Source organism: Cajanus cajan, chromosome 10, assembly GCF_000230855.2.
Source record: "Cajanus cajan strain Asha chromosome 10, NIPB_CcT2T_4, whole genome shotgun sequence".
Taxonomy (NCBI): domain Eukaryota; kingdom Viridiplantae; phylum Streptophyta; class Magnoliopsida; order Fabales; family Fabaceae; genus Cajanus; species Cajanus cajan.
The window spans coordinates 19,805,867-19,815,462 of NC_138526.1; positions in this window are offsets into that span (position 1 = coordinate 19,805,867).

Consider the following 9,596-nt stretch of genomic DNA (forward strand, 5'->3'; position numbering starts at 1 on the left):
GATATCCTATAGAAGGCACTAGAATGGATTACAAAACAAAAGCTAAGATTAGAAACAAAAATAAGACACAAATTATGTGGCTGTACCAAAAATATGTAAGCAAACACACACCAAAACCGAGAGCTAGTTTCACTAGATTTTTCACTCCTTTTGGCTTTTTCTTTTGCTATTTTCTTTCTTTTCTTTTTGCAAAATATTTTTCACTTCTTTTCTTTGATTAATCAGGAGTTTAAATGCCTTTTGAACACTTATAACTCTCGGTTTTAGGTTAGAAAAACTGCAGCAAAAATTTCACACAAAACAAGAGGTGTTCTCATGCATTTTGAAACTAGTGCTTCACAATTTTGTAGTTTTTTTAGGTCAAATTTTTAAGCACTCATTCTTTTGTTTTTCTCATGCATTTAGAACACTTACACCTCTGTTTTGTCTCTGTTTTAATGTTTTTAAAATTGTAATAAGTTTCAGCCACAAAAAGACTCAAGGAAAACCTAATAGGAATTAGTGTTTATGAATGTTTTTGACAAAACTTTTAACAAGACATAATAGAAACCTAACTCTAGGAAATTTGCTAGAACTAATAACAAATTATGAACTCAAACATGTAAAACAAAAGCACATATAGGTAAGGTACAGATTCAATAAGCAAAAGACACAAATTTTGGACACAACAACACAAAGAAAAAATTAGGTCAAACAAGCTAGTCTAGGAATTTTCAACATACAAAGGACTACACATTACTTTCTAGGACAAAACAAGTGATTCAAAAACAAAATCTATGCTCAATGAATGTTGTCCAATCACGGACACATGTGAATGAATGGAGAATACTCAAGCAAATACAAAAACGCACAAGTTCAAGAGTCCTAGAAGCACAAAACCGAAATTGATTCACTAGAATAGGAAACAAGCAAAAATGAATCAATTAATTCATACTTGACATATAGGATCCATCAAACATTGTATTAGAACTAGATCCATGCAGCAAACACAAGTTTAGACATAGGAGAAGGAAGATTAGACAACACGGATTCAAGTAAAACAAGTTAGAAACAAAACCTCAAGAGCACTAGGCTCTAGATACCAAAAATGATGGAAGCACTTGGTGAAGAATTGATGTTCATCCAAGTTTCCATGCTTAGGACCGAATATGCTCTTGAGATAACACTTTCAAAGACACTTTGAAGCTCCACGAAGCAACTTCAATGGAGGAGAAGCCTTGAAGAGGTTCGATTTTCCTTAGCTTGCATAGGAAGCTTGAGGAACCAAGTCAAAGGTTGAAGAACCTTTGAGAGAAACCTTAGAGAGAGAGTTCTCTACGGTTTTGGGGACTCTTGAGTGAGAGAGAAATCTGATTTCTATTCTCAAAATGTTCAAAAGTGAGTACAAGTGAAGGAATTACAAATATATAGGGAGAGGTAGCTTCTAGGAGAAGCTAACCTTAATCATGGTTCACTAAGAACCATGGTAAGGTTTAGCTAACCTTCCACAGTTTAGAAAGCTTGTAGGAGAAGCTAACCTTGACCATGGTTCACTTAAGAACCATGGTAAGGTTAGCCTAACCTACCAAGGTTTAGAAACTTGGAAGGCAAGCTTCAATCCTTGAAGAAGAGACAAGCAATTTTCGGCCAACGCTAAAGGAGAAGGCTAGGCGGCCTTGGCTCAAATTTGCTCCATGAATTATTTTGAAAATTCTTGATTTGGTTTAGTTAGGTTCATCATATGATGATGAGACCTAGCTAAATCAAATCTATGAAAAATTAGGAGCAAAATGAGTCCAATATACAAAATTTTGCCTAGGCCCAGTTCTAGCCCAATTACTAGTCACACCCTCAAGTATTACTAAATGCTACCCCTTTTTCCCTACTGAAAAAATAAAAAATGAGTGTATCAACTAGGGAGGTTAAATGGAGTTAAACTCTCCAAGTAGCCTACCCTCAAATCAATATACAAACACTAGAAAAAGCAAGTAAAGTTCCTCACAAATACAAAGGCAAAAATAACCTATACAAAAGACTATGTAAAAACTATACAATATACACAAGTAGAACTAGGCCTTCTCTTTATGATTGAGTAGTCCAAGTGAAGAATACCTTGGGCTTGGAAAGCCCACTAGTCTTCAAGAGGTCCAACTCTTCTTGGATTCTTCTAGTCATAGCTCTAGTGACTGGGCCCTTGGCCCATGGTCTATCAAAGCCTCACCACCAACATTCTCATGTTGATGATCACCTGCAACACAATTTAAACACAGACAAATAACAACAAGGGAGTGAGAAACATCTCACTCAAGTTCAAGTGCATAAATAAAGGTTAGATAGCACACACACACAACAAACATGAGTCACAAGTACAAATCACATGTAATCAATACGCATACACAATCAATATCACTTGCACACTCATTTATCATGTAATGATGTCATGGACTCGACTCATAAATGCATGCATGTGGTGCCATACGGAAGTTTCACATTTTTCATCACTGGTGACCCAAGGTACACCTAGAATAGCTTGTTACATCACTGGTGTGCGGCCTAAGCGGCACACCTAGAATAAGTCATTTCATCACATAGCTTGTTATATCACTGGTATGCGGCCTAAGTTGCACACCTGACATAAGTCATTTCATCACGTAGCCTGTTACATCACTGGTATGCGACCTAAGCAACACACCTGACATAAGTCATTTCATCACATTACCTGTTACATCACTGGTATGCGGCCTAAGCAGCACACCTGGCATAAGTCATTTCATCACATAGCTTGTTACATCACTGGTATGCGGCCTAAGCGACACACCTGGAATAAGTCATATATGCATATGATGCATGTGTCACATTCACAATTACATTGACTCAACACTTCACATTTCACATCTCATCATATCTCATGTCACATTATGTCATAATGTCATATCACAGATCATATGTTCACCTTTCACATTCTCACATCATATTCCCATAGTCTCATAAAGAAACTTCTCATCATCAAATACATCAAAATAATACATAAATCATACCAAGAACTTATCTAAAACATGAAGCTATCATCAACATTACATATAATGCCCCAAATCATCCATAGATCATATTCCTAATTTTACCTCACAGGGTTTCCCAAAAGGACCCACATAGTACTCTAATTCATATCAAAACTTATCTGTTTTCAAAATTAATCACATATTTATACATCTTAATCAACAAGGAACACAACAGAAGAATCAGAAATCAAAATAGAAAACGTTCATATTTTTCTTGTTTCTCATAGGGTTCTCTCAAGAACCCACAGAGCACTCTAATTCATATTAAAATATATTCATTTTCAAAATTAATCACATACTCATACATCACATCCAACAAGGAACACAATAGAACAATAAGGCAAAACAGAAAACATTCATATTTTGCCCGTTTTCTCATAGGATTTCCCGTAGGAACCCACAAAGCACTCTAATTCATATAAAAACATATTCATTTTCAAAATTAACCACATACTCATGCATCACATCCAACAAGGAACACAACAAAGCAATTAGAAAGCAAAACATAAATATTCATACTTTGCATGTTCTTAGAAGCATGCATCAAGCAAGGGATTGAGGGCTAATCCGAATACCTAACAATTATTCCCACATCCCGAGCGACGTTTCTCACTCCTCCCTTACCTGGATGAGCAGAAGACGAATGGTCTTGGTGTGATCTAAGATCGTTCCTGAGTACTCTTCCTTAGAGCTCTTTGTTTCTCCTCTTTTTTTCCCCTAACCTTTCAGAACGCAAATGAGGCAGATCGGGTTAACGCTACCTGACTGCTTTTTTAAAATTAATCCATTGGGCTGGGTCAACCCAACCCATTTTCCTACTCTTCTAACCCACTTATCTTTTTCCTCAAAATAATTAAATAAAATAAATATATGTATATTATAAAATATTTTTCCTCTATAATAATAATATATTTTTGACCCAAAATATAATAATATAATTTCAGTAACAAAATATCATATAAAATCAACCTTCTCTTAAAACATATAAATATTTATTTAAAAACGCTAATAAAAATACTTATTTAATACGTACAAAATAATTGTCCAAAACAATAATTATTTAAAACTTACAAAATAATATTTTTTTATAATTATTAAAATAATTATGACCAAATACCATATAATAATAATAATAATAATAATAATAATAATAATAATCTTTTTGAAAACTGGGGTGTTACATACTTAGTAGTTGGCTAAGGGTGACTACACAATAGCAGGTGGCTAGTTTGTGTAGGGGAAATCCAACAAGTGTTGGTGGTTGTATCTAAAGTAGCTACTCTTGATTATAGTAGAGAAATCACATAGTGTGTGTGGAGACTGAATGTAACCCAAGGTTGGGTGAAATGAGATAAATGATGGTGTAAAATCTCTCGCACCCTTACTCTCATATTTGTTTAAATTAATTTAAATTACTCAAATTTATTGGTAGATGATTGTGACATATCATACAAAGAAATTATTTTTAAATACATGAGAAGCACAAACTTTTGAGAAGCTATTTTATAACGAAATTGCTTAGAAGCATAATCTTTTGAACATCATTTTGATAAAAGAAATATAAATTTTAAGATAACCATAATTCAACCCCCATTCTTGTTGGCTAACATTTACTTCAATTGACATTAGAGCTTGGCTCTTAGAGCTAAGACACTTAATAATGTAGGAGAAGAAGATACTAAGAAAAGTAAATGGTTGTACAACACCTAATAATGTTCATCCCAAAAGGAGCTTCAACAAAAAAACATCTAGGATTTGATGGAAAAGACTACAACTACGGGAGAAATAGGATAAAATTATTCCTGGATTCACAAGATGTAGATCTACTAGAAATAGTGGAAGAAGGGTTATATTTACCAAAGAAAACTCTGGAAATTAGTGTCATCATTCCTAAACCAAAACAAGAATGGAATGTTGAAGAAAAGTCCAACTATTTGTTAAATGCCTACGAAATTTTTTATCTTACATGTACACTAAGTAGATTTGAGTATGACAAAGTGAGAGAATGCACCACAACTAAGAAAATATGGGAAAAACTCAGAGTAGCTAATGAAGGAATAAATCAGGTAAAAGATTCCAAAGTAATATATCTTAACTCACCAATTTGAAATGTTTAAAATGAAGGAATAGGAATCAATAGATAACATGTATAACAAATTCATTGTTATAATGAATAAGTTAAATAACTTGGGAGAAAAATACTCAATGCACCAAAGGATAACAAAGATCTTGAGAAACCTACCTAAGATTTGGAGACCAAAGATTACAGTTATCCAACAAGCCAAGGATTTAAAGATACTTTAGATGAATTAGCTTATTGGATAACTAAAGGTTCATGAGCATGAACTACAAGAGGAAATACAACCTAAACGAAAAATAATAGCTCTTAAAGCTAGTCAGGAATCAAAAGCCTTAAGAACTAAAGGAGAATCTGAATCAAAAGATGTTGAGGAGAACTCAAAAAATGATGAACTAGCTCTTTTGACAAGAAGAGTCCATAGACTACTTAGAAGGAGAAAAGGAATGAAAAGAATCTCCTTTAGAAAAAAATCACCAATTGGAAAATGAATGCAACAAAGTAGGACATTACAAGTCAAAATGTCCATTACTTAAGAAGGATGGGAGAAAAGGGAAGAAAAAGGCTATAATGGTGACATGGGATGACTCAGAAGAATCATCTTTTAATGAAGAAGAAGAAAAAACAACAAATTTGTGTTTGATGGCATATTCAGATTAAATACAAGTATTTAAATCTAACTTTGAAATATTTGAGAATGATTAAGATTTTCTATATGCCTTTGATAATCTTCAAAAGGATTCAAATCTACTAGCTCATAAATGTGTCTGTCTTAGAAAAGGAATTTTTAATTACTTAGAAGGAAAATGAAAAAGTTTCCCTAGATAATGAAATTTTAAACAAAAGAAACCTTTGCCTTACGGTCACTCATTTTAATATGTCTGAACAATTGAAAACATCCACAAAGAAAAGAAAGATTTAGAAAATGAAAATAAGTTTCTTAAAAACAAGATTGAAATATTAAGATTTGTCTATGTAAATGGAAAAGTAAACTTGGACAAACTAGTTGGTGATCAAAGACAGTTTCGAGATAGATCAAGTTTAGGATTTTAAGAAGATCATCATAGGAAAACTGATTATTATCAATCTAGCTTCAAAAAAGCCAAGAAAAGATGTCCCAACTACAACAAATCGAGGTATTATGCTTTTGAGTGTTAATGGAAGAAAAACATGATTAGAAGGAAGGTTACTAACTTAAAAGTACCCAACAAAGTATGGGTACCTAAATGTTTTTTAACTTCTGATGTAGGAACGTCTCATGCACAAAAAAAAAGACAATGGTACTTGGCCAATGGATTTTCAAGACATATGATAGGAGATAAATCAAAGTTCATCACCCTTGAAAGAAAGACATATGGAGGATCTATGACATTTGGTGATAATAGAAAAACTACAATGAAAGGAATTGGAAAATAGGTAACCTTTACTTTGCTCAAATAGAAAATTTTACTATGTGAAAGGGCTGAAACATAACCTTCTGAGTATCAGCCAACTATGTGATAATGGCTATAAGATTATGTTTGAACTTAATGCTTGTCAAATTAAAGAAAAAGAAAATTGGAATGATTCTCTTATCTGAAAACAAGGAAAAGAACTTATACAATGTTCATTTCAAAGATATACATGATCATCCATGGCTTGTAATAACTGAAATTGATAAATGGTTATGGCATAAAAGACTAGGTCATATAAACATGAAAACTCTATCTAAATTGTCTAATTTGGATCTTGTTAGAGGATTACCAAAAATTAAATATGAAAAAGGATAAAGTGTGTGAAGCATGTACTAAAGGAAAACAAACAAAATCAAGCTTTAAACTAAAGAAATTTGTAACCTCTCAAAATGTCGTTGAACTCCTTCATATTGATATATTTGGACCAACAAAAACATTAAGTCTTGCGGAAAGAAATATGGTTTTATAATTGTTGAAGATTTCTCAAGGTATAATTGGGTTTTGTTTCTTATACACTAGGATGAATCCCTTCAAGCTTTTAAAAGTTTTCATTAGAAAGTCCAAAATGAAAAAGAGTTAAACATTGTCTCCATTAAAAGTGATCATGGTGGAGAATTTGAAAATCTTTTATTCATAAGCTTTTGTGAAGAAAAAGGTATAAGCCACAAATTTTCATGTCTTAGAACACCATAATAAAATGGAGTTGTTGAAAGAAAAAATAGATCACTCCAAGAGATGACAAGAACACTACTATCAGAAGCTAAAATACAAAACTATTTTTAGGCTGAAGCTATAAACACAACATGCTACATTTTGAATAGATTAACTCTAAGAAAAGTCTTAAACAAAAATCCTTATGAAATATGGAAAAATAAGAAACCTAATATATCATATTTTCATGTCTTTGGATGCATATGTTATATTTTGAACAACAAAGATAATATAGGCAAGTTTGATTAAAAATATGATAAGGAAATTTTTTAGGATACTCTTTAACTTCTAAGGCATATAGGATCTATAAATTGAAAACTCAAATTGTTGAAGAAAGTATGCATATTTTATTTGATAAAAGAGATAATACACTTGAGTTGATAATTATTGTAGATTTAGAAGAAGAACTAAAAAGGTTAAAAATTCATTAAGAGAAGAATGGCTCATCTGCTTAAACCACAGAAGGTGGATCTTCTGAGTTTGCTCAAAAGGATGAGTTATAACCAGTATCTAGTGAAAGAACAAATAGGTAAAGGAATTGGATATTTGCCACATCTCATCCACTAAAGTTAATCATTGGATAAACATCATCTAGTGTTAGAACAAGGGTTGTAATCAACAAAGAAAGCAACATTGTTGCTTTACTATATGATATGGAGCCTAAGAAAGTGGAGGAAGCCTTAGAAGATAAATTATGGATTACTGCAATGAAAGAAAAACTAGACCAATTTGAGAAAAATAAAGTCTAGAATCTAGTACCTCTACCAAGGAACCAATAAGTTATTGGTACCAAATGGGTATTCAAGAACAAGTTGAATGAAAAAGGATAAGTTATAAGAAATAAGGCAAGATTGGTTGCTTAAGGGTATAACCAGCAAGAAGGAATTGATTATGGAGAAACCTTTGCACCTATAGCAAGGTTGGAAGCAATTAGAATACTACTTGCCTATGTTGCTCAACAAGATACCATTTTATATCAAACAGATGTCAAAAGTGCCTTCTTAAATGGATTCATAAATGAATAAGTTCATGTAAAACAACCACTTCAATTTAAAGATGAAAAGAAGCAATGACATTTGTATAAACTTGTCAAAGCATTGTATGGATTGAAGCAAGCTCCAAGAGCATGGTATGAGAGGCTCAACAACTTTCTTTTAAAAAAATGGTTTTATAGGAGGAAAGATTAATACTACCTTATTCAGAAAGGTTTAGAAGGACCATCTTTGATAGTCTAGACTTATGTGGATGACATAATATTTGGAGAAACTTCTCAAGAGATGTATAAAGAATTCCCTAAACTCATGAAAGGAGAATTTGAGATGAGTATGATGAGAGAACTCAAATTTTTCCTTGGACTACAAATCCTACAACTAGAAGAAGGGATTTTTATTCATCAAAATAAAATAATATTTCAAGTGCGTAAGGAAAATGAAAGATTGGTAAAAAGAAACTTGCATCCGAAGATCTATCATTTGTTTGAAAATGGTTTCCTATGTTAAACAAATATAAATTTGTCTAAATATTTTTTAGAGAATAGGTAGTAGTGGACAAAGTTTTTCAGTGTGATAAATCAATATAAGTAAAACTGCATTTCTAAACCACTAATCACAACTGATTACAAGTATTCTTAACCACTTCTGATTCGTCAACTTCACTTGCTGATGCTAGTATTCTTAAACCACTTCTGGTTGCCCAAATATTCTCAACCACTCCTAGTTCGTCAACTTCACTTGCTGACGCTAGTATTCTTAAACCACTTCTGGTTCTCCAAGTATCCTTTTTCTAGCCTCTTCAGGCTTTATAGATGATATATGTTTTGAGTGTGTACGTGACTCTCACTGTAGACCCCTAAAATTGTCCGGGTCGGAAATAAAGCTTGAAGACTCTTGAGGACTGAAGGAAAGTCAGCCAGAAGGACTCATGGAAGGCCCTAGGAGGATTCTCTGTAGGTCTAGAGGTCTTGTAATAGCTCAAAATAAGGAAGTGGAGGGAATGAAGCCCAATACGGCCTCCCAAAAGTTCAGTACGACCGTATTGAACATTTTGAACTACAATACGGCCGCACTGAACTCAATACGGCCGTATTGAGGTTTCTTGAACTTCAATACGGCCGCACTGAACTCAATACGGCTGTATTGAGGTTTCTTGAACTTCAATACGGCCGTACTGAATTCAATACGGCCGTATTGTAGTTCAAAACTTCAATACGGGCCGTATTGACTCCAGGGCCCGTATTGCGCCTGTTCCCTATAAATAAGACGTCATTTGGACGTCATTCTACACTTTTACACTGAGTTTTAACCCTCTTCTTGAGTA